We start from the raw sequence: 27,110 nt of genomic DNA, 5'->3' as shown, positions 1-27,110 counted from the left end.
TACTTTAATTCCCCTTTTCACAAAAATCTTTAGCTCACGCTTCAGGTCTGAAAAATATGTATACTTTTCATATAGAAATGAAATGTGAGTTCTACTTCTGGGAAACCATTGCAAGAAAGCAAACGCAGGTGAGGCAGTCCTGCCCATCCAGACATCCAAAGGGAAACTCAGATCACCTCAATATCTAGCAGGATGAAATAACAGATCAGGATATTCACAGCCATCAGATATCAGGGTCCTGAAAGACGGCTCACCAAATCTATCAAGAAATGTTTATTAGCAAATCATGCCAGATTTTAAAACTATATAATCAATATATAATAATCAAAATATATATAAAATATATAAAATAATCAAATCAAAATATATAAAATAATCAAAAATGCTCCCAAACCTATAAATAAATGAAAATCTAAGCAATATAAAGTTAACCTTCACAATTTTATTTTTTCTGATTTTCAAGTTTCCTAGAATCCTCTCCCTGAACATACTTTTTTTGAAACTTATCACGCATGTACAAATAGAGAGCTTTATATTTTTCTGGAACTTACAAGGTCTAACTGGTGTCATCATTTCTTAAGTAGAGTGAAGCAACCCATCCCATAAGAGTCAACCACGATTCAATGTAGGAAGGAAAATTAGCTAAAATACTCAGACTCTGCCAGGTCAGAAAAATAAGAATTACTCAAAGCCCTGATGCTGACACCGAAATGTGTCTACCCCACAGCAAGCCAGCCAAATGCTGACACTTCAGTTGCAAAGGCCCTGTCAGTTCCTGTTGGCTCACATCCTCCTTGGGCTTGCTGGTCTAGTCTAATTCGGGTCAGTTTTAAGCTATACACAATCTTTAGCTCTTTCAATACCTCTTGATTAGCCCGGTCATATGTAGAGTCATCAACAGTCACCCTCACACGGCAAATCTATCTGTAGAACTAATATTGATCAATTCACTAGTTCTCAGACTTTTAAATTTTGTTAATTGGCCTATTTAGATAGATAGATAGATAGATAGATAGATAGATAGATAGATAGATAGATAGATAAGGGATCTCCTTCTGTTCCCACCTCTATTCTAATTGTTTAAAGGCCATGATCTCAAACATGCAGCTTCTTAATAAAAAAAAAGTTACGTTAGCTTCAGACAAAAATCATGTGCCCCACAATCCAGTGAAAATAGAAGTCTGAAAAGCCCTTTCTTGCAAATGAGAGTGGTTTAATTGTCACCTAAAGATTTTATTAGACAATGAGTTAAATCACAGACCTCCTTTTGGTTCCCTAAGATAACATATTCCCAGGAAGCACCAAGCAATTAGTTGCATGTTAATTTGCCTTTAAACTTTTTTAATTTTTCAGGACTAGAGAGATGGCTTAGCAGTTAAGAACACTGGCTATTCTTCCAAGAGCCTGGTTCAATTCCCAGCACCCACATGATCACTAACAACCATCTGGGACTTCAGGCCCAAGAGAATTGACCCACTCTTCTAGCTTCCACAAGAACCGGACATACATGTGAACAAAATATTTACATACATAAAATAAATAAAACTTAAATGAATTGTCTTGATATTTCAGGGGCTAAAATAATAGGACTGGATCTGTAACTCAGTGATAGGATACTTGCCAGGCATGTACAAAAACCTTTGATATCCAGCACTGGGAGAAAAAAAAAGGTAGAGGGGTGTGATAGAGCCCTAATTTTGTTAATACTTACTGTCTACCAACACAGACATTACGGTTTTCAGAAAACTTTTCTCAGGGTAAGTTTAGCTAGAATGCTGGCACCAGAATGTCCTTCAGTCTCTGAACTCATTAGATAATCTCAAATGTGCATTAAACCCATTCTATTACAGATGAATGGGAACACATGCAAAACCAACGGATTTTTTTTCTCTTAATTGTTGCTACACTTCGATCTTCACACAGCAAAGAATCCCAAACATGAAAGCCCAGAATCTCAATTCTAAATTTCACTTTCACAGCAGTCCGATCCACTTACGAGGGACTGAATCTCCTTTCTCGATCACTCTTAATATTTCCAAAGCTACACGGATCACCCATGCTGATTTTCTAGCCAAGTCCTGGCTAACTTATCATCCTGTACAGGAGATGTAGCATGGATTAATCATGAGCTTTTGCCTATCTTGGACTCATCACTAGTCCTTTAAAGGTAATGCAAATTTTAACAAGAACCAAGGAGCAAAAGAAAATCCAGGCAAATGAAAGCAGATTCCCTGTAGACGTTTGGTTTCAGCTAATGGGCTTTAGGTAGCTCTTGGACAAGGGTCAACATTCATAATCATGTTTTCTCCAGCTTCCTAATCCAAATCCAAAGGTAGTGGTTTCTTTTATGAATATTTTATCAGACAAGAATAAATGTAACATTTTATTTGGATTACACCACTCAGAGAAAGGGGCAAATAGAGAAAGGCCAATAAATCTTAAAGAGTTAATTATTTATACAGAGAAAATTTACTTTCTATGTTGTGACTTGTTTTATTGGTACACTGCAGCTCAATTTAGATTAAGAAGCAAAAGGATTATTGTTTCCCAACAGAGATGTATCATAAATAAATACAGCATATTTTTTATTTGTCCCCAACCATCTGAAAAATCTTTAGAATAAAGGGGGAAACACATCCTAAAATTCCTTGTTTTAAACTCTTCATCTAACAATTAACTATACTTAGTGTCAAAAGGTGTGTTAATAATGGCTGTATAAACAAGACCAGAATGACAATAATAGTGGACACATTAACTTAGAAGGGGGAAATTTTCACAGGGTCCCATCCCTAGACAAAGAACTATATGCAAATATTGAATTCTGGGAGGAGAATTAGCAAATGCAGAGTGGTCTGCCCTGAAACCATAAACTCACAAACCCATACCCTCAGAAGGTTGTACTTATATATCTGTGCACACATATATGTATAATAATAAGGTTGAATTTATATGTCTGCACATACACATATATGCAAATATGTATAACAATAACAAGGTTGTACTTATAAATCTGTGCACACACATACATGGCTCTCCGGACTGGCTAATGGCCTGGAATGCAAACGAATAACATTAACATGGTTAGACATATATGTCTGTGCATACAAATGCATATATACATGTGTACCAACAAGAAGGTTATACTTACATGTCTGTGCTTGCTCATACATGTATACATATGTAACAATAACAAGGTTGAACTTTCATATCTGTGCACACACATACATTTATGTTTTAACAATAACAACAACAACAACAGCTATCAACTTGAGGAAAGGAATGGGGCAAAGGCATGTAATTCCTTTCCAGTTAAAAACATCTTTGTTCTGTTTTGGTTTTATTGTTGTCATTCTTGTTGTTACTGTTCTGTTTTGGTTTGGTTTTGGTTTTGACTGTTTGGTTGGTTGTTTTTTTTTTTCTGTTGTTTTTGTTGGTTTTTCTTTTTGGGTGTTTGTTTGTTTGTTTGTTTGTTTGTTTGTTTGTTTGTTTTTTAAGAGAAATGTAGTGGTCAGGCTAATCAGGATACAACTTTTGTCTAAGAGCTGAGGTCAATGGGAAGGGCTCTTGCCATAATCGCCCCCATCTTTGCTAGAACATTTGCTGATGTTCCCATTCAGTTTATCTAACATAATGCTGTGGGGAAGAATACACCAACATCTATTGGAAGACTTTGGCCCTGTCATGATCTGAACTCTAATTGAGTCTTTAGAGTTACCATTGCTTGAAGTAGTAAAAAACTGTTACCCTATTAGGAAACAAAGAAAATTGGAAGGTAAGTTTCACCTGGTACAAAGTATATGTGTAAAAAGCATCATTAAACTGGATAGGAGGGTGGATTGATGGATTAAAAAGTGGATGGATGAATGATGATTGGGTGAGTGATTATTATTCTTTTCTTTTTTTCAGAGCTGGGGACCGAACCCAGGGCCTTGCGCTTGCTAGGCAAGCACTCTACCTCTGAGCTAAATCCCCAACCCCAATTGGGTGAGCGATTATTAAAGAGGAAATTATTCAAAACTGTTGCAGAAGCCTGAAGAGATACATCTCTCCTCCAATCGTTTGTACCCTCAAATAAATAATGAATCTTTGTCAGATGGTTACAAGCAAATTCAAATTACGAAGTCTTACAACTTTTGCAAGTTTTGTAGGATAGAAGGGAATATGGTGAAGGTAAAATCCAGCTGGCCCTTCCAATCCACTACAGTCTCACTCCCGTAACTTTACATTAACTTTACATCTTTTTATCTTTAGCATCCATGTTATCTGTGTATTATCAGATTATTTCTCTGTGCACGTGTTCTTGTGTGTGTGGTGTGTGTTTATGTACACTCATGCGTGTGAGCACATCGTGTATATGGGAATATGGAGAACAAAGCTCAGTATCTAGTGTATTCTTTAATCATGGTCCACCCTCCTCATTTTATAAAACAGCCTCTCACTGACCCTGAGATTCCCATCAGTAGCTTCCAAGCACACCCTAGGAAAAGCTTCCGTATCTGCTTCCTTACACCGGGGTTACAGACACAGTCAGCCAGCCTCTAGGGGACTTTGCATCACATGAGCACCAGTGATCTGAACTCAGATCCTCAGGTTTGTGGAGCAAACATTTTATGAACTAATCCTTCTCTCCAGCCCCTCAGCATGCCTGCTAATGTCTTTCCAGAATTGTAAAAAATAATTGATAACATTTATTAAGCCCTAAATACAGACCACTCTTTGTGTGATGGATTTCAAATCTGTAGTTTCACGTGGTGATCACAAAAGTCATCTGCTTTCATTGATTTATTCAAAGATCAAATAATTTTTGTACTAAGACCTTAGAATTAAACAGGCAAAAAGCTCTGTCCCCATAGAGCTCACATTGCTCTCAGAGTGGAGAAGGGGGCCAACAATAACCAATGACTAGATGTAGTGTTGGTGCTATCCTCATGTTAAGAATAAGAAATTGTTTAAATAACAAAACAATTTCCCAAGGGATATATTGGCGATAAACAGCACATGGGAGGAGGATTTAAAACCAGGATTTAAACCTTCAAAGCCTGGTTTATTTTTAACAATGATTCTATGATTCAAAGGGGGAATTAGATTGGCATTGGATCATAACTAGTTACACGGTGACTGTGTCATTCTCCAGTCCTTTCTACTGCTGCCAAACAAAGTATGGCTTCCTACTGCCCCTCCTCCTGGGAGCAGAACCTTTGCCTAGCATCAAGACATCATGGCTGAGCTTCTGTCTGTGGTTCCAGGCCACACAGGCCAGGGAGGATGGCAAGTTTGTTTCTACGCTTATCAGAACATGCACCTACTTCTGCCCAAGGTGTTGTGATGTGAGCATGTCCTTTGGGGAAGGAAATGTACTCTCCGTCTTTTGTGAAACCTGGACACTAGGTGTTCTTCAGTATGACGTGCCGAATGCTGACAAGGTGCCACCCTCTGCTGAGCTAGACAGGCAGGAACACAAGGAAAAGAAGCCTTATTCTTTCCCAGAGACATGTAGAGAGCTTGTCCTTCAAAACTGACCTTTTCTTTGTTGGTACTTAGAATTATTCTATTTTTTTCCTAAATCGCAGTTATGGGGTGGTGAAGACAAATCAAGCACAAGTGTGAAAGGGATAGTCTAGGAGGTAACAACTTTATAGCTCGTGCAGAATTATATTAGAAAGCAAAGAAAAATGTGGAATTTCGAGAAAAAGAAAAGAATTGTGGAAAACATATATTATGAAGTATTAGTAAGGAAAGGTAAATCAAATCTAACCAAAAAATTAATAATGATTGCTTGTGTTCTGAGCCGAGGACTGTGTATAATCTTAAAATATCAGGTCGAATTAGTATGAACTCATAGAGTCCTAACTAGGCAGGGAATGGGGTTAAGAGGATCATTTTACACCCAGGAGTTGGATAAAACCCTGAGACTTCATCTCGAAATAATTAATAATAACATTTCAATATTAATTCTGTTAATGTGTATGTCTCTTCATAGTTTTCTTACCAGTTGAGCCCCTTTGTAAACAGAAGATAGGCTCCGGGGAGACAAATTATTTATTTGTCATATACCTGAATTACTAAAGCATCGAAAACTCCTTAAGAAGTTGGCATTCCGATCTGAGATCACGTCTTCCGATATAGAACCAAAAAGAAGAAAAGGCCCCAGGAGCACGAGATGCCACCTGCATCTCTAACTTCCAAATGGAAAGTGAAAAGGGAACAATGTGGTCTCATTGCTCTCCACCAGGGGAAACTCTTACCACAGCAACGCCCAGCACACAGGTTACCGACCAGCAACGCCCAGCACACAGGTTACCGACCAGCAACGCCCAGCACACAGGTTACCGACCAGCAACGCCCAGCACACAGGTTACCGACCAGCAACGCCCAGCACACAGGTTACCGACCAGCAACGCCCAGCACACATGTTACCGAACAGCAACGCCCAGCACACAGGTTACCGACCAGCAATGCCCATCATGTAGATTACTGAGCAACAACACCTTTCCCATCATGCAGGTGACCAATCAGCAGCACCCATCACATAGGTCGCCAAACACAGCATCATCTCTTTACAATTTCAGGAAATGACAGAATGTATATATACAGAAGAGAACCAAAAGGACAGCCATATGGTTAAGTCTTGCTTTCCATATATGTTAGAAAAAGACTTGAAGAACTCCAACTAAAAGAACAAAGAGAATTTGGAGCCTTAGCATCCTGAACTGAAATTGTCATTGCCAGTTTCTGGTTTCTTGTCTCACAATTCCCAATTCTCATTTTTAAAAGTGACATTGGCACCTTTGTTAAATTTTAGCTCTTGGTATACAAAGTCACTCTACATTAATAACTCATTTCATGATCCTAATTTCCATGATTTCCATTATTCTACATGGAAAGTAAGATGATTACATAATAGTCTCTGTTTTATAAAAGCTCAGAAACGTGGACTTAAACGAGAATGATGAGAAGTACTTAGGACATCTTGGGTTCTCAAGACCTACTAGGAAAGGATATATCTACAGGCTATAGATATCATTCAAAATCATTAAACTAGTACCCACGTGGTATGCCAAAAAGCACATTCTTACAAATACTATCCCCCAAAGAGTTGGCTTCAAAAAGGAAATACAGAGTGATTATAATCTGATGAGAGAAAGAGTCAAGGTAAATTTGTAGAATTATAGAATTGTACTAAATACCACTGATTATTACAATATAGTTTAAGTTTTCAATCCAAATTTCTCAGATAAAATTCAGAAGTCCTCATGATTGCCAAGGTCTTTAATGCATAGGCAGAAGCAATGGAATTCTGTGAGTTCAAAATCAACCTGGTCTATAATGGCAAGTTGAAGGACAGCCAGGGATATACAGTAAGACTACCTTTAAAAAAAGAAAGTATTGTTTCACGATGCATATCACTTTGTCAACTAGCCAAAAACAAAAATTATAATCAACCAAAGAAGGCTCAAAGGTTCACGGACCTGAAGTACCATAAAACTCAATTCAAAACAATAATCCTAGTACTCAGGAGGCAGAGGCAGGCAGATCTCCATGATTTCCAGGCTAGACTGGTCTACAGAGAGAGTTCCAGGACATCCGGGCCACAAAGAAACCTTGTCTCAAAAAAACAAACAAAGAAGGAGGAAGGGAGGGAGGGAGGGAGGGAGGGAGGGAGGGAGGGAGAGAGGGGGGGAGAGAGAGAAGAAAGATAGGAAAGAAGGAAAGAAGGGAGGGAGGGAGGGAGGAAGGAAAGAGAGAGGGAGAGAAGGAGGGAGGGAGAAAGAAAAAAGAGAGAAAGAAAGAAAAGAAAGAGGGAGGGATGGAGGAAGGAAGGAAAGAGAAAGGGAGAGGAGGGAGGGAGAAAGAGAGAAAGAAAGAGAGAGAGAAAGAAAAAAGGAAGGAAGGAAAGAAGGCAGAAAGAAAGAAAGAAAGAAAGGAAGAAAGGAAGGAAGGAAGAAAGGAAGAAAGGAAGAAAGGAAGAAAGGAAGAAGGAAAGAAAGAGAGATGGACAGAGGAAAGGAAGGAAGGAAGGAAGGAAGGAAGGAAGGAAGGAAGGAAGAAAACAGAAAACAATCCAGAACACACTTACAATCATACAGTTTTGCCTTTGGATATGGTGTACAGTACCTCTGCCATGCTCTACACACAGATCTTGGCTAAACACTTGTATCGTACTCTACACAAGACCCTAGGCTACAACAAAGCTCATAAAACACTGTCTCCACACACCAGTATTATCACTTAGTTTAGCTCCTTGGGACAGCATATTGGCTTAAAGAAGATGTGTACTCTCTAGCTATTGGAGACCCAGTTATTTACACTCATTTGAGCAGCGGAACACATCACAATTGTTGGAAAGCTCTACCATGTTTCTAAAATGGTCCCAGCAGACATAGTAATCATCTCAGTACACATGCAATATGCAATTTTTAGACTATTTCATATATATATTACTTGATATACATTCCATGTGGGTAATTTTACAATATATTTCTTAAATGAATGGGTTATGTTACAGAGAAAGAAATAGAATTTATAAAAGTTAGCTTACTGTATCCCTACTATGTGCAAGAGCTCTTTGAACATCTTACGATATCTCTCTGGAAAGAGAGACTACTGTGGGTCGTGTGTCTCTTACATAAATGAAAACTGTAAAGATCAAAGTGTCTAGTCACCTAGGCAGAGCTGCTCAGTTGTTACCTAATAGGTAATGGCTGAACCCAGGTGGATCTGGCCCAGAAACCTATGCTCCTCACAATACACCACACAGCTGAATCACACTTATTTCTGCCTCCCAACACTTATTTTCCTTTTCAAAAACCCCTGATTAGTGTCCAGCCTGCAGTGAGTCTCATTGCAACAGTCCCGATGTACAGAATACACACTTTCACATCAGGTTTTTTTTTCCCCTTAATTGGATGTACTTCTTCCTCTCTAACTATGCAAACATTATTCACCCTCCAAGGGTCATTTTGTACATGAAGTCTCACTTCCTTCTCTCAGAGAGTGTTGCTCAATTTGGTTTCTGTGAGCATGGTATGTATGGGAAGGGGGTGATCTTCCTTGTGCTGTTGTTTAATTAAATGGCAAATCTGATGCCATTATAAAGTCCTGCTTTAGCTCTCCTTGAGTTCTGCAGTCCTCCCCTTCAGTGGTCACAGCCTTAAGTTTAAGTGGTACAAACTCCTCTTTGCTGCTCCAATTTTATATATTAGGAAGCCATCTCATGTGCTAAAAATGATGTTGAACTGACAATCATGAAGCTTGGTTGATCTTCTAGGCCAAGGAGTATAACTGAAGTGCACCCCACCTTCTGCAGCTATGAGAGGACGGGTTCCAACTAGATGTCAGGTAAACAGAATGCTTGTCCTTCTTTGAAACTAGGTCTAGTCGTAATTTTCTCCCTCTCTGGCTTCCTCTCCATTGACGAAGTCCATCGGACACACTGTGAAAAGTATAGACACGAATAGAAAATCCTTTTTAAATCGGAGCCCGTTTTCTGAAGCAAAACCTCCACCCGCTCCAGATATGTTTAACATAGGTGTTTCTATGAACATGAAGCACTAGCAAAATGACGGCGTTCTCTCCTCTGGAGCTCAGAGTAGAAGGCCCCCTGTGTGGGATGCTCTGGGAGGGACAAGAAGTTGTTCAGTTGTCCACATGCAAAACTTGGGAGAGTGTGAGTCCTTCTCTCCCACTGCTCATCTTCCCTCCCATTATAGCTTTTATGAAGCTGTTCACATAAACCAGAGATGGGAGGTGGACTCAAATCTGATACAAATGGGAGATAGATTAAAAAAAATCTGAGCTTTGTAAAAGTTTGTTATTAAATCTAAGAAATGCATATGTCAATGCAATGATGCCCACTCCAAGAAATCCTCAAAATAAAAATATCGTGAGTACTGTGAGGATAGCAACAATGTCCATGGATAAGGCATTCTTTAGCTTTTCTTACTTCTTATCTGACATACTTCTTTCCTTTAATTCAAGGTGGTATTTTCCCATCCACTCGTATGAATATGAAGTCATAGAATCTACTTTGAATCAACAACCGAACTAGCTACTTTGTTTCAATTTTGTCACATGAGATGAAATTCGTACAGTGATTTGTTTTCTAGAATATACTAAAGATTCAAAAGTAAAATGCTTAAAGAAAATTTAACAATGGAGAAAAACAGAAAACTCTTATTATATTCAACTTTTTTCAGTCTGTAAAAGTCAGAAGTAAAAATATGAAAAGCTATGGAAAGTGAAGAAAATGTATCACATATGTGAGAGGAAAATGATGGTTGAGAAAACCATGCAGGTCATGGTTTCGGGAAAGGAAGGCTGGGAAACGCTCCACCTCAGTGCGACTCTTTGAAACGCTGTTTGAAACACCACATAACTATAATTGTAAAGTCGGATATATCTGATTCCTTTAAGAGTAGAGAGTGAAAACTCCAGTAGAGTAGAACTGTTTTCTCAAACATGGTTTCCTTTAGATCAAATAAAGCCTAGGGGGTTATGGTTTTCCCCATGTTCTCTCCTTTGCTCTACCTTATGTGTACATATTCTATTGCAAAGACTCTTTCCAACAAACCAATCAATTTCTAAATAAACATTCTGCTAAAGCATCATTAATGTCTTCAGAGGACTCATTTAACCTGGCATTTTGTACTCGATATTGAAGTCATACACGTTGGGGATCTTAGGTGTTGCCATTATGCAATGAAAGTTCACGTCTTGGGTAAACAGGTTTTGTTTGCATTTCTTGTCTTGACAGTGGCAATTGGTCTTCCACAAGCATTCTCAATGAGTAAATGTCCAGAGTTGATAATGGTAGACAAGACCTCAAACATTCAAAGGAGTGAGGAAGGAAGAGAGAATTTGGTGTATTGTATTGACTTCTTTTTTTTGTTTGGGTGAGGAGGAGCTGTGTCTTAGGGATTTACTGCTATGAACAGGCACCATGATGAAGGCAAGTCTTATAAAAGACAACATTTAATTGGGGCTGGGTTACAGGTTCAGAGATTCAGTCCATTATCATCAAGGTAAGAACATGGTAGCATCCAGGCAGGCATGGTGCAGGAGGAGCTGAGAGTTTTACATCTTCATCTGAAGGCTGCTAGCAGAAGACTGGCTTCCAAGCAGCCAGGAGTAGGGTCTGAAAGCCCACCCCCACAGTGACACTCTGCACACCTACTCTAACAGGCCACACCTTCTAGTAGTGCCACTCCCTGAGCCAAGCATATACAAACAACACAAGCTGTACATTTGACTCCTTTTTTAAACGAAGTTAATGGCAACTGACCTGTGTGAACGACACCTACACATGAGGAGGCAGATATGTCCTCAGTGCGAGCAACTTCTGCTACTATGTTGGCTGCCAGGGTTCCAAAGCTCTCTTTCCTCAGCCGTCTACCTCACTCACCTCACTATGAGTAAGACGTGTGAGAAGCTAGGACTATACATTCAATTCCCACTAGACCAGTTAGTTCGCTCAACAGGAAAGGAGAAAGTGGCCCCAAATTGTGTTGGTAATGTGTTCTTTTGGTCACTCAAGGAAGCAATGCCCTAGTAGAATTTGATCCCTGAAAGCTGAACACTTCAAGGTGACCTCAGGACCCCTGGTCACAGAAGAGGGATAAGGATATTGGCAGAAGGCAAGGTACATTCCAATGGGAGTTGTTTTTCTGGATACAGTGACGCTTCAACATTTTTCAGGTTGGAAGTACTGATAAGCATGTGGTTGGGTCATCTCCCTGGAGCTCTGCTTATGTTAAGTAAAATTATTTTTGTGACTTCTCACCAAGTAGATCTTAAAAAAAAAAAAAGGAAGCACCATCACATCAAATTATGTAAATAATTCAAAATGTTCTTGTGGAACATCCCTCTCTGCCTGCTCTTCGTCAGTCACCCAACAATTTGCAAAAATAACCAAAGGAAGTGCTTTTGGTGGGCTTTTGAAGATATTTTTAGCTAGGCAAGTAGAGGTTGAAAATGTAAGTATGTGAGTGCCTGCCATTTAGAGAAATCACCTGCTCACAGAGTTCCGTGGAGCACTGGAATGTTTTCATGTGTGTCATTCAGACAACATGTGGACTGCATTAAGTCAGGTTATAGCAGGACACGCCACGTGACACAGCTGAGCCACATTTAATCATCGGCAACACAACTTGCTCAATGCAACATAAATTTAAACAGGAGTGGGATTTTTCCCCTCAAAAAAAGGCAACAGCTGCTGTAGATAGCAAATGCCCACACTACCCCACACTGAGAGGGGTTTGTGTTTGACATGATCTGAATTATATGTAGGTAGAGGAGTACATCTATATTTAGGGCCCTCTCTAAATATGAACAATAGCACATAGAACACATTCTCTCCGTGGCACGGACCTGGTGGTGTTTCCGAAGTCAGCCTTGCAATTTCTTTCCAGTAGATCAAAAGCATCTTAAAATAATGTCCTCAAAAATTAGACAACACTGACAATTTTTGGCTTAGGTAAGTGGGCAAATATTTAGTATTTTAATTTAAATACAAATACTCCCACCAGGAGCCCTAAAGGGCCCGGGAAGGAGATGCAAAGCTGGGCTAAGCAAGAAAGGGGAGAGAAGAGAGAGAGAGAGCCACTGCTGAAGCCCACAGTCCCCTAAGAGCAGTCGGTGCCCATGGCCTCACAAGCCAGCACTGCAGTCCTGAGGATGGATGCCATGGGCTTTTCTGGCTTTTCAGATGCTTCCTTACCCCTTACTCTTCAGAAGAGGATGCTAGCTAAGGCCTTAACTTCAACTCCCTGGATTTTGATCCCACTTTTGACAGCCTCCTAAGAACCTGGAAGAAGGCAGAAGAAAAAGTTCTTCCTGCAATTTGTCCCCAGCTCTGGCCACTCCCATTGTAACACAACCAGCCCAAGAACAGAGAAGTCACCCAGGTGCTGGCTTGCAAATCACTCTGGAAAACAAAGGTCTGATCATGAGAGCCATGGGAGGCTTTGCAATGTCTCCTTTTAATTCACCAATAAAGAGGGGAGAGTCCATGCGTATGTGTTATAGATTTATAGAACAGTCTGTGTGCGCTAGGCACCCTCCCTGGTTGCCTGGCCTAATGTAATTCATAAGAAAATTACAACAAAACCAAGAGAGGCTTGTTCAGGTTAAGGCATTTAGCCAAGCTTGGGTAGCCAGCATGTGCTGTACCAAGCCAACATGTCTGTAGACCCTGAACCCGGATCTTACTGGAAAGAACCACATCTTCTAACCAAATACGTATCCTTCCAAACGGCTTCGTGTCTTCTGACTATGTTCAGGCTAACCCTGCTCCCTCTGGAACTTTGTTCCTCAGAGCATAGCATCTCAATCACATGCCTATTTGTACATCTCACACAAAGTAGACACATGTTTGCTCTCACACACTTCCCCATCAGTTAGCCTGTCTTCCTCTTGCCGCAGTTATGGTTCCTGGAAACAAGACCACGTTTACAAAAACAGACCTGGGTTCCAGGTGCACGTCTCCTGCTTTTATAACACTAGGATGTTTATCACTCAATCCGTCTTAGTTTTGGTTCCCTCGTCTGTAGATGCAAATGTATATTTTTAAACTCTGTTTCATGGAAGCAGAAGTGTTACATTCTCGTTGTCTAATACTCTCTATTAGAAGAAGCTCCCACCCCCATCCCAAGGATCTGCTGATTCTCTGGGATGATGGGATGATGTCATCATTCATTCACACACAGAGCGCCCCTTTGTGTGGGATAGACCAAAGGATGGGTATGCAATTGTGAGCGGTGTAATCAGATTCTGCTCTCATGGTCTCAGATCCAAGGGAAGGTCTCGGGAAAACCTATTTCAATACTTTCGTTATTGAAATAGATCCACCAATTTTACTTTTTATTAAAGGAACTTTCGGGAAACCAATTTAACATCCATCAGATCCGTAAGGTTAATAATGGAAAGTTCTTAAAAAGTAATGAGTAAAGACTGCCCATGACACCAGAAGTGCAGTTTCCCAGGCTTGAGAAATTTCTGGCAGTGAGCAGAGTGCTAGAAAACGGCAGGAGCTGTTCTAAAGACATGCAAACTCAGCTAGTGTTCTGTTCAAAGGCTGCAGGAAAGATGCTGCACTTTATTCTGACACTGCTCCAGTAAGGTAAACACCAATGTGCCAATGTGCACAACTTGGCTTCGGACCGCCCCATTGGTCAAACGAATTCAGAGGGAATCATTTTGACACTTACGAACTGAGAGTGGATGTAACATTAAATATTATGGTGAATTGAGCCTCAATATTGAAAAAAAATCATTATTTATAGGATTCATCCTGCTAACATTGATAAATTTACATTTACAAATGACAAATGACATCAGTAAATAGACCTCTTAAACCTGGCATCATCTTAAAAGTGGGCTTCTACTAAATGACATTTCCATTGTGTAGCATTGCAATTTATTTTATTTCACACAGAGAGGTGTCGAATGCATGATGCTAATGCTCTCACGCCAGCCCATAGGTGGGAAATGTAAGGAAAGAATTTTTTATAAGAAAGGAAGGAATTATTTACAGAAGATGTCAACCAACTCCTGAGCTGGCTGAACACAGGTAGAGAAGGAAAACCCTTCCGTGGCATACTCCAAGGCCTCATCATTTATGTCCACAATCTGCGCCCCTCTTGTCTTCTTTTCAGATGCCAGGAATGCATGGATGAGGCGTGTTCTTCCTCTGTCAGTGCCTGCTCAGACAGTTTACTAATTTGTAGCTCAGTAAACCTTCCACCGCACTGAGCACCTTGAGGTTAGCACATCCCTAATCATTACTTGATAACAGAAATCTGCCAGCATCACATCCCTAGTAACCAGAACATTGTATCTTAGCAACCAGCCTTGATATTCAAACAATTTCATTAAAGCATCCACCTCTTAGCAGGTGGGTGAGTGCGGGTGTTGATAAACAGTTATAACATGATCAACCATTGTGTTTGCCAACACTGTAATCAGCATGACAAATTCACGAATTTGTTTACAAGCTCCTAGATAGCCAATCTAGGCAGGTAAGCGACATCTCAGACCAGTTAGGGGATCCAAAGATCAGATACTTCTTTGAAACGTTAGAGCTTTCTTAGAAACCCATCGATTTAAGAGCTTGGTGGGCTCCTTACCGTATGAAGCCATTGTTAATATTTCCACTGTGGCTTAATCTTCAAATAGTTGAATTTAAATGTCTCAGATAAAAACTGTGAGTAGAAACAATAACAACATCCCGATTCCTGAGGACTATGCTGAAAGGGAGCTGGTTTTCCTTCTCCACATGGAGAGGAGCTAGCTAACAAAAAAACTGCTATTGATCCTTACCATTAACGTTAAGGACTCATAGGAAACAAAAGTAGCAAAGCCCACTTTCTTAGGAGAAACATTGAGACGCAGCAACTGGTTCCACGTTTTATAGAAACGTCATTATAAATGTATTTACCTTCATGTAAGGTAAAGATGTGGCGACATCAGGAGCTATTCCACCTAGAAACAAACTCTTACCTCTTGTTCAATTCAATCCACACAAACATTTAGTGTTTGGATTTGTCTGCAACTATGTTTTTAAAAGATTTGCTTTCTTTCTAGTGAGCAATCAGAAATGCATACATGTATATGTTTTGTTTTGTTTCTTTTTACATCCCCACCAACCTTATGGTCACCAAAACTAAAAAGCCTTTCAATGTTTAAATTTCCGAGACAGCACTTTTCTTCCTTAAGTTACCTAACACAGCTCCTAAAATGACTATAAGTCCCAAACCTGTGATTGCTCAAGTGTTTCCAGATCCAAAGTTCACTACGTTGTGCCCAGGCGAATAGGTACAAGAAAAACAGGAGGGTTTTTTTTTTTTTTTTTTTTTTTTTTACTTTCTGAAGTTTGAACCTTGAACTCAGAGCACATTCGGCGCCTCCGGGTTCCTCATCTTCGAACAAGCTATTAATCTACCTGAAATAGGTGAACTTCAGTGAAGCATTATCAAATAGGTAACAAGTTCCCTTTCAAATTAAAACCAGTCAGGATGAAAAACAAGTTTGTTGACCTTGCTTGTTCACCGTGAACCATGACACGTCAGTTAATAGCAGCCACCTGCACCACTCCAGACTTCTTCAACAGCTAGCACCACAAATTTAGAAACGTTCGGAGACCAAAATAATGAGCCTGAAAGACCAACAGCTTCACAGCCGTATATCATCAGAGAGGGGAGAAAAGGAGGAAGAAGGGGAGAACGGACGAGAGGAAGGGTGGGAGGAAAAGAGAGAGGAAGGGAGGGAGGGAGAGAAGTAGGGGAGACAGGTAAGAAAAAACTCTTCAGGAAGAAAGAAGACATTTAAAACTTCAGAAGTTTCAGTCACAGCATAAAATTGGGGCTAAATTAAAAGAAGCAGCATCTTTAAAATAGTGCATTTATGCACATGGTATTAGTAGGGCAAGGGCCAAAGATCAGAGACGGGATGGAGAAAGCAGGGGAGAGGTTGCACCATTTATTAAATCCACTGCTATACCACAATCGTCATTTCTGCTGATTTCTTGAAGGCTTCTGTTAACAATTGCCTTTTAATGCTTTGCCCCTGGGTATACAAAGATAAAAACTGAAGAAGACAGTACTTGGGTTCTTGAGGTTACCTGGGTAAAGCAAAGGTGTAGTGGGAAGTAGGGTTCATGTATCTGATAGGTCTTTAAGGCTCTCTATCTATACACTATTAAGTTTCTTAATTTATCAGCCTCTAATTTTCCTAATCTGGCTCCTTCCAAATTATGCCTTTCTCACGAAAACTTAAAAGTGATTTCTAAATGAAGTCTGAGGCAAGGACCAGTGTATTCTTGAAGGTGTTCAGGTGTATACAGGTGAAGCAAAGACAGACAAACAGAAAATGTTAAGTTTTCTTTGTACTTAAATCATCAGTAAATTCGTCTTACTTTTATGAGAACTATAAATTTACTGGCTTCATATTTGATGGGATGTTTCTCATGATTTGTAGTTATTTTAAAATGCTATCTTTCTAAAATCAATATAATCCAAGCTAAAAATATATGTAATACAGTTCTTGTAGAAGCAGGGGTTCTTCTACAGTTTTGCCTTCTGAATGGCATTATACGTTGTGGATGGTCTGGCAGCAAATAAAAACAATTCACATTGTTCCACCGAGCACCAACTAAGATGGGCGAGGTTCCTCTGAGCTGTCTTTCTTTGCTTGTACTTAAGGGTTAAGGCATGATGCATCACCCACCTTAGAATCCCTTCTCATAGAGAGGTGCCCACTAGCCTCAGACACCAGTGTAAACGTTTAGGAAACCAACAGCAGGTGATGCACGCTCAAACAGAAGACTTCAACCAATACACAGCTAATGTGTTTTCAACTCGGCTGCTGAAATATTAAAACCTGGGTCCCAGAGGCCACAGGTAAGAGCTGATGTCAGGGATGACTTGTCATAGTATAAAGTAGTGCTCTGTAGTCCCTGGCAAGGAGCCACCTTCCCAGCAAGCCTCAGGGCAGCCCCTGTTAACAAATTGTGAAGATTAGAAATTCGGCCCGGTTTCCAGTGCTTGCTTTCTGTGTGGTACTTTCCACCTGCGGGTATCAAGGGGCAGAATAAATATTAACTTCCAGATCCTGTCAGCTCCACAAACCTATGAAGAGGGGGAAACTACAGTTTGGACTTAGAATTCCTTACCAACTCCCATTTTTCTCTGTTTCCAAAGAGAGAAATAAGACTTGCATTTCTACAAGGTTTGAGTTTAAATTTAAAATATATATATATATATATATATATATATATATATATATGTAAAAGATACCTGTGGAACTAAAATTTCAAAGTCTTTCTTTCTAATCATAACAATTCTTTCGTGTCTGGTTGCTGGTTTTGCGGCTTTCTTTCTTCTCCATGGCATGCTGGGTACTCACTATACATCTCTGAAATGGCTGGAACTCACTGTGCAGACTAGGCTGGCCCATCCTTGCTCTAGATAGATAAATTCAGAATTATATTCATAATCAATCCATTCAGCAAAATCAAAGAAAAGGCATAACAACGACAGATCTTTAACATAATGTCCATGGAAATCTGTTTAAACCGTATTGCAAATACCTTACCTTTTAATGGTGAGCAAGCTGACCATTTCCCGCGGAAGTGTGCTAAATATATGTAGCCCTGATATCTTGAAACTGTTTAGCGCCTCCAGAGTGCACAGATTAGAACACTGTGTCTTTAATTCGTATTTATTTACTTTTGCTGTCGTTTTGTTTTTGTGTTGAGATGGGGTAACTCTTTAGCCCAGAATGGCCTGGTGCAAAGGATCCCTTGCCTCTAAATCCTGCATGCTGGCTCTCCGGGTGCAGGTCACCACCCTTGGTTTAAGATTACAATTTCAGGCTGGAGAGATGGCTCAGCCGTTAAAGGCTAGGCTCACAACCCAAAATATAAGATTATAATTTCTTCTCTGTGTTCGAGTTTGATATGATAGACTTTTCTATTTTAAGTCTTCTCCTGTTCTATAAACTGCCATCATCTAAGCGGTTTATATGTCCTTCTAGCTTGCTGTTTCTTAGACAGTATTAGTCAAGGAAACCCAGATACTAGAACTAAAAGACTAAACTCTTAAGGAATGAGGGTCTGTGGATGTTGTGTGGGGTGATATAGTTTGAGACAGAATTTTACAACATACCCAAGAATATGCTTTAACTCACTATGTAGCATAGGCTGGACACGAACTCACGTCTATCTTTTGGCCAGAGCCTCCTGAGCCAGTGCTTATAGCACTATATCATAAATAACTAACCTCTATAGCTTTTGCCAGTGGATGATATGCAGGAATTTATTACACACATATATGTACCATGGTTGCTTCTTTAGTCGTGATAACCTAAATATATCTAGTTTATGTCCATAGCACTAAACACAAAGTAAAGGACTGGGTCATGGAATGACATATATAAAATGCATTTAAAATCACGCTCAGACTAGAGGGATTGTTCAGTGGTTACTTCATGGGGACTCCACCATTGCAGTGCCTGAGTGAAATCCTTAGTGGCTAGCACAGGCACGTGCCCTGAAAATTCCGTCATAAAAATTCTTTATTAGAAGCAGACATGATTTTTACTTTGCAGAGTAAACATTGCAAACGTATCTCTCACAGTCCCTGCCTTACTTTTCTTGATGATTAAATGCCCTGACAGAAGTAACATAAGGGAGAAGGGCTTTGTTCTGGTTCACCACTCAGAGTTACACACACTCCTGAGACATCACAACGGCATCCGGCATTCGCAGTGAAGGAGCAGAAAGTGACAAAGGTCTGCGCTCGGCTCCTTTGTATACGAAGGAGAAGTCCTTTGTACACAGTCTAGGATTTTCGCCTAGGGAACGGTACCATTCACAATGAGTTTTCCCCACCTCAATTAGCCTAATCAAGGTAATTTTCCACAGGCACACCCCACAGGCTAGCCCAGCCTAGGAAATCCTTCACAGCTGTGCCAGGAGGCTTGCCCCTCCCCCAGGTGACAACACTAGCCATAATGATTTCCAACAGAAAGAAGAAAATGACCTGGAAGGTGACTAATATTAAGGCCTAGACTTTAGATTACCCTTTGCATTGATGTGGCATGCATCATAGAGCCGTCAGAACGCAAAGGAGTTTATGGTTAAGGATTATATAAAGAGATATCATGCAAGAGTTCTCACGTAGTGGCACTCCCTGAGTGAGGGCCCAGTCAAGACGATAACGTTGAAAACATTTACTTTTAACTACGTGATTAAGAAAGTCACTGTCTAAATTCTTGCTACTCACAACACATTTTGAATTAGCAAGATGCACCCAGGATCACTTGGTATCTACATTTTAACGAGATGTCCAGATGAGTCTTGTGGTCACTAACGTTTTGAAAAACACTAAACTAAGAAAAAGACAAGAAGGGAAAGAAGGAAGGAGGGGGAGGAGAAGGAGAAGAAGAGGGGGTTTGCTATACTTCCTGCAAATGTTTTCAGAGGCTATAGGCTTTCTCGTAATTTGTCACACGATAAGTTCACAGCGGTACGTGTAAAGCCAAGCCTACATTGTCAAATACATTGAGATGCTTATAGTGACTTTCGTGACTAGAAATAGCTGGCCTTTCTGACACTCCCTAGTAGACACTCGGTGATTCTTTAGAAGCCATGATGACCTTGGCCTATGACATACTCTCTTTATAACCTTCTATTTTTGATAAAGAAGCAACTGAAGGAAAATACAGGCAAGATGTTCCTTCTGGAATGAGTGGGAAGTGCTCTTTTGTGAAATTTAGCACTCTACAGAGCCCAGACAAGTTTTCCACTATCTTCTCCGTCCTCACCATGTTGTCTTACCTCAAATTTGCTCAGATTACAAAGAAAAGTTAATTTGTATATTTTCTTTGCTTTACTAGACGTGTCATAAAAACAGACAGGAGTGTTTTTCTTTGTTGTTCTTGGTAATGCTCCAAGATTTAATAATCTCACGATAAAATAAAAATGAACTTTGGATCGAATGAGGGGGAAAGAGAGCATATTTCAAATCATATCTGTTTTAAGACCCGACTTCTGAAATTTTAATAAGCCATCCCCTTTCAGAAATCAATAAAATGAGCTGCCTATGTGTATTGTGTCTGTGTTCATTTTGAGCAAGGTGTGTTGTATCCCCTGTGAAGGGAAAGAATTCTAACTAAATTAGAAAGTTAAGTCCCTTGGACACAGACCTGTCCCAAAGTGTCTCTTATTTGACTCAGTCATATGTTAAGTTATTTAAAACAATTAACAGAATCTACTCTTTGAGGATTTTAACACTTTATTAAATATTACTAATAATAATTACCCATAGAAAATTATACCTCATTACTTAGACTATAAATACTAAAAGTTTCTCCATTATTAAGACTTGTAGTTCTGTTTAAAAGCTTTTTTTAACCATTTGCTTCTACACTGCATTTTAAGACACCTGAGATGTTTGTTGAATGACCTCAATAAAATGACAAATGGCACACTCGATCATTTCTTCAGTTCTATATGAAACAATGTTTAAAAACATTTGTTTGCTAGTTTCCTTTCGTTGAGAATGGCCTCCCACGCTCTATCCCACTGCTTCTGTCTTTGGAGCGCTTTGATTACAGATGTATATTAAACCATGTATGTCAGGCTGATTTATAAACATTTGATCTGTTCTATAAAGCAACCATGAGCTATATGGAACTCGAATATCAATCAATTCTTCCCTCTTTTGCAGTTATCTCTAAGTTAAGGAATATTCTTCATATCGCAGTAATTGCAGGATGATGCAGAAAACTCTTCATTGTGATTTCTGTTCTTTCCACACCCAAAGCTTCCCTTTAAACTCTAAGCATCCACAATGATTGCTGCTGACATCTTTGTGTCAATGAGCTTCTGAAATCGAATGCCAAGCTCTGAAAACTTCACCCAGGGTACCATCAAATTAGGCAAGCCTAGTTTTCCTGTGTTTACTATCTGAAGCACATACTCTCAGAACTTCAAAGTGAATGCCCGGCTGGGTAGTCATAGCCAGTTTTCACTATTTATCATTTTAATGACTTTCTTTTAATCCCAATGAAATGTCTGTCTCTTAATTTTCTGTGAGTATCCTTTACCTGAGAAAGTGGAAGAAAAATGGTAACACTTGTTAAAAATTTATTTCTTACTTTTCCCGTAGTGCAGTATATCTAAAGAAGCAAGCTTATTGAATCAAGTTCAACGACATAATAAATTTTTTCTTTCTGAAAATGCCATGGCTTAATTTACTAGTGCACTTTAAGCTTTTGCCTGTAGCATTGGATGGGTCATTAGCCTATATGTAATCTAGCAATGCGAACTCCTCTGAGTCTAAACTCAATCAGCAAAGACCAAATCTGTAGTTTCTGAAATATGACTGGTAGGTCAAGTGTCCTCAAACAGAGTGCCTGGGGCATCCCAAATGCAGAACAGGGCATAGCAAGGAACAAATGGGGCCAGAATTTGATGCCAGCACTCATTAAAGACTTCATTCATTGTAACTCACGAAACAACTATTCTTCAAGTAATCCAAATGCTACTTGTTTGATGTCTGCTGACTGTAAGCCCTGCAATGAGATCAGTAGATAGGTGCCAACTGGTTTTGTAGACATGTCAAGTTGAGCAGTCTAACCACTTATTTGCCCCCAAGATGCAAACATAGATAGACAGATATACAGGCAGACAGAAAGACAGATAAATTCAGGCTATGGAATCACTACCAGTTGTCAGTAACTACTACTTATTAAACCTACATGTGAAATAAGCTCTTTTCTCTACTAGTTAAAACTAGTGTGCTTTCTTTGAGTGTTTCTTCTATGGCTGAAAAATAGAAATAATACTACTACTAAAGAGTTTTTCTAAATGTCATTATCAGCTTTAAGAAAAAAAATATTTCTCCACATCTTTAGTAGCTGAACTAGCCAACCAATGCAATCTGCTTGCATCTGCTTTAGTGTACACACATCTATTCAAGTTAGGCTACACATTTGAAGAAAGTAAAGTTGGTCTCAAGGACTGAACAGTGTCAAGCAAGTAAGGTAACAGTGTACCTTCGACCACATCATCAACAACAGCATCATACCCATCATCGCAGGGCACACCAATGTTACCATCAACAACAGCATCATACCCATCATTGCAGGGCACACCAATGTTACCATCAACAACAGCATCATACCCATCATCACAGGGCACACCAATGTTACCATCAACTATCAACTATAGCACAATCATCATCATCCTGGGATGTGTCTTTATTCCATATAATCTTTATTAATTAACAAAATGCACAAGAAAAGACAGTAGTTAAAATTCCAATCTGACATTATGCTTGGAAACGTAGCAAGGGCAAATCCTCCACCTTCCACCGACCCTCGAAACTGGGATTTCTCCCATGTTCTATTAAACTTTTTTCCCTCTCACATCATTATGGTATCATCTACCCAAAGGAACTTGATAAAAAAAATTAAAAAAAAAAAAATAAAGCCACCAAACCCAGTAGTTGAATCGGATCACTTTCTTTAGAAACTTAAAAGGCAGAATCTAAAATTGCTGGTTGGCCATGGTCCCTAGGAACAGATAGGAGAACAGCAAGGGCCGTGGTAGTAGCAGCAGAAATACACAACTCAGATTCTTTAAAGGCAGTGACCAGGAGAGCATGAGAAAGGAGGAGAGGGCAAACCAGGCAGCCTGAAAGAGAAGTGAGTAGCGCTTGAAGCAGGAGGGCAGAGGAAGCAGGCAAGGACAGGCAAAAGGAGAAGAGAAATTGGAGAGTGGGTGGGAGAGAGAGCAAGCGAGAAAGAAGAGCATTAAACTACAGCACATATGCCTAAACCCATGAAATTAACATATTGAAAATATCCAGTGCTTCCTTAAAGAGAAAACAGTGGTTGGATCAAGACGCTGGTCCTCAGAGATGAGGAAGCCAAGTGACACATTGTGGTAGGCAGACTCTAAAAAGGCTCCCGCCATACTGCCCATGTATAATCCACTCCCGTTGAACGTGGGCATGGGCCAGGCCTAGTGACTCATTTCGAACTGAGAAAATACAGGAAAAAAAAAATTGATGGGGTGTCATTTCCAAGATTCGGTTACGAAAATGCTCTGACTTCTACAGGGCTCATCCGCTCTTGCTTTCTGCAACTTGCCTCACTCTAAGGAATGCCAGCTGCCATCTTGTGAGCTACACCATGAAAAGTGCTACATGACAAGGAACTGAGGGACGTCACTGGCCAACAGCCAGAGACGAAAGGGAGCCCGCCAGACTTCCGTGCAAGCACACCCAAGAAGCTGAGCCCTGAACTACCTTGGCGGAGGTGAAAGCAAGTCCTCACTCTGCTGAGTTTGCAAAGGAGACCACAGCTGGGGAGAATGCTTGTCCTGGGACTTTGTGCAAGTCCCTAAAATAGAAGTGCGCCCGCCACCGCTCAGTCTTTAGCCACACAGACTCTGGGACAATGGAGATTGTCGGTTCCGACTACTAGATTCCAGAATAATTTCCTTACGCCATAGGGCATGATTAGTGTGTACCTTTAATAAAAAAAAAAAAAAAAACTTCGGCCGAGATTAACTCCAGATTAGAAGATGAATTTCCAAGGTAATGCCAATGGGATTGAGTCTGAAGCCCAACCTATAGGCACAGATGTATCTTAAGTTAGTTGTAAAGCTCACCTTGTATTTTCCCTGGAGATCTGGGTTTAAACACTTTTGGGCTAGGTCTCTACTCAGAGAAGGCAAGTTGTTTAATACATCTAAAACTGTCTTTGGAGGTGGAAAATAGCGGTCTTTATAGGTAGAGGATGGAGCTTATATTTATTCTTGTTTGTCTGAACTGTCCTGAGATTAGCTTTGATCATGTGACAGAAACTACTTTGGACAATGTAAAAAATTCCCAAGATAAGTACTACGGACCAGCAGATCTCACTCACTGGAATTTCTCCAGCCCAGTAGCATTTTATACACTTGCAACTCCTTAAAAACTACTTCCTCTTTTTTACAAGACACCATGCACAGGCGCCTGTGCATGTACACGCGCGTGCGCGCGCGCGCGCACACACACACACACACACACACACACACACAGAATTTAATTTTTGCCACTGTTTTTTTTTAATGTTTTTTTAATGTTTTTTAATGCCCACCTCAAAACTGACCATTTAGTATCTATTGAAGATGTGGTCAAATAATTCTAAGATTTTTCTTGTTCATTATTTTAAAGGTATATATCTTGGCGAGCTTCCCAGAAACAGACCGGGAGATAAGAATTCTTGTTGGGATGATCTATTAGGAGACTGTTCTCAAGAGAAGAGGGAGGCAGGAAGGGAAGAAAACTGAACAAAAGCAGCCTAGAGTCTGCCCTTAAGCCCAAGACCACAAAATCATACCCCACATTAGGTGTACTTCAGGCAAAATCACTGGCCTTCTGTACACACGGCTTCCTACCCGTTTCCCTGTCTGGCATTGACCTGAGGACAGACTTCTAAATGTGTCCTTCTACCAAGCTCAAACCAGCCACCAGAGTTAAATCTAAATACGAGTCCCTAGGGGTCCTAGGAAACATCTAGTAAAGGGTGTGTACTTTGTGCTGTTTTTTCCCCCTTCCTTCTCTTTTGTATATTATAATTATTTTTGCAAATGGATCTTGATATGCTAAGCACTCTTAGTTTATAAGAATGTTTATACACCAGCTGTGTTAAATGAGACAGCAGAAAGAGCGGCTGTGTGGAAAAAAGTAAACCGTCTCCAGTCAGGGTTTTGAAACTGAATTTAAATCAGATCAAAAAGAACGGGAACGCTGGAGGAGTTGCTCCTAAATACAATCATTAACAAATGTACGAAGTCAATCCCTGAGCAAGGCTGACATGGAGAAGCCACCCAGAAACTATGGTTCCTCAAAAAGCCCCTGAGAAGACAGAGGGGCGTGCCAGGGAGGAGCTCGGGGAAATGGGAAGATTCTTGAGAGAAGCAAAGGCCAAAGAAGCTAACTCATGGCCAAGAGCACGGGAGGAAGGAAGGAAGAGATACTCATCGCCTGAGAGGAACAATGAAGACAGGAATATGTGTAAACAGTTTATGCCAGGCAGGGTCCTCGAACTCCGTCCCCTGACAAAGCCTCACTGTTTTCCCATCCAGCCCTCTGTATCTCAGATCTGACTGGGCCCACTCTTTTCCTTGTAAATTATTTACATTTGAAAAGTTCCATTGTAAGACAGAAGATGGTAAAATATCTACCTGTTTACCCTGTGGCTATTACTAACCCTTCAGCTTTGGCTCCCTGGAAGGCGAGATTGAGGTGCTCTTTATCAGAAGTGTATTTTCACTTCCTTGGTTCAAAGCATGTGGGACGTTTCTCAGAAGAGCTCTGGTGAGAATGTCCAGTCTGGGTTTGTGCGGGCCATACAGCTCGGACTCCCTCCCTCCTCCTCCCACCATCCTGCTCACTGACAGCCCTCGGTTGTGTTTCTGACTAATTAATTTGGGCTTTTTTAGTGTATCAGAGAAAAGACTGGAGATGGTCATGTAAAACTGTACCGCGGTCAGTGGTGATGCAGTTTCAAGCAGACTTCAGCCCCTTCCCATCACTCTCAAGTGGAAGCAATCCACTTTCTAAAACTACTTCAGCTAGCCCACGTTTGTGTGTGACGAAGATGAAGTGTAAACGCGGGTTTAGGGCGATTGTCCGGCTTGCTTTCTCCAACAAAATATCTGTTGGTTTTTAAATGTATATTGAAACAGTATGTTGAATTCAGTTCTGACAGCATATAAAGATATGGGTTTTCCTAGACACATAAGCAGAGTCCTATTTGTTTTTTGGTTTTTTTTATGAGCTCATAAAGGCTAGACTTAAAGAATAGTCAAGTAGTGGGTAATCCATAGAACAATATCTTCCGTCGCTCAGTGAACACGGAGGGCAAACACAGTTTATTCTTCTTAGACATCTTCCTCTCCGTTTTTTATATTCCTTGGAGCTGAAAAGCATTTAGAAGAGACCTAAATACATTTTTTTTTGTTATTATTGAACTATCAAAGATGTACTCTCTTCGGGACCGCTTTCACCTCCTCATCCTGTATATGTTAACCCACTTCAGAGACTGTGGCGAAATGAGCCCAAGATGCCAACTTACCATTTGCATTATAAATGGAGACACAAAAGGATATTTTAAAACTTTGGGTTGATCTGGCATATCAAAGATTTCTTTCTAAGCCACTTCAGTGACTGCATTGAAGTAAACTGAAAGCAGCAGCTTGAAAGTGGCTTCTTAAAAGTAGTCAGAGAAACAGCGCATTTCCATGGAAATCTTCAGCCTTGTCTCTGACCTCCCCCCACCCCTCTCCGAGCTTCTGTCTTACCCTCTTCTCTGTTCCTATGAGTCAAAGAGAAGGAAACCCGGAAACTCCCAGTTGAAGCGTTGAGCTGATTCTTACTGGTGCAGAAGCCATTTTCTTTACCTTGTCCCATCCCTGGTCCAACTTCCTGTCGACTTTTCTTCCTGTTGAGTGGCTTGCCAATGCCAGCTTTGCAATAGCTCCTTCCGTTGACGAAGTCTTCAAAAAGTCAGGTAGACACAGAAGCAAGGCTGGGTGTGGACATAAGCAAGAAGGTGCT

The 27,110-nt window shown here is 40.3% G+C and overlaps 1 long non-coding RNA gene across 2 annotated transcripts in view; it reads right to left on the bottom strand.

The window, feature by feature from the left end:
• Positions 1-27,110, bottom strand: part of LOC102548671 (uncharacterized) — a 152,604-nt gene that overhangs the window by 79,556 nt on the left and 45,938 nt on the right. The window contains exons 6-7 of one of the 2 annotated variants that reach the window (XR_015683493.1): positions 26,954-27,081; positions 22,753-26,472 (exon numbers count right to left, since the gene is read on the bottom strand). The exons of the other annotated variant lie outside the window; for it this stretch is intronic. This is a non-coding gene — a long non-coding RNA (uncharacterized LOC102548671). Of the gene's footprint in view, positions 1-22,752; positions 26,473-26,953; positions 27,082-27,110 lie in introns of those variants that run through there. 2 annotated transcript variants of the gene reach the window in all.

This window comes from Rattus norvegicus, chromosome 3, assembly GCF_021556685.1.
Source record: "Rattus norvegicus strain SHRSP/BbbUtx chromosome 3, alternate assembly SHRSP_T2T, whole genome shotgun sequence".
Taxonomy (NCBI): Eukaryota; Metazoa; Chordata; class Mammalia; order Rodentia; family Muridae; genus Rattus; species Rattus norvegicus.
This window is presented reverse-complemented; position numbering and strand designations above follow the sequence as displayed.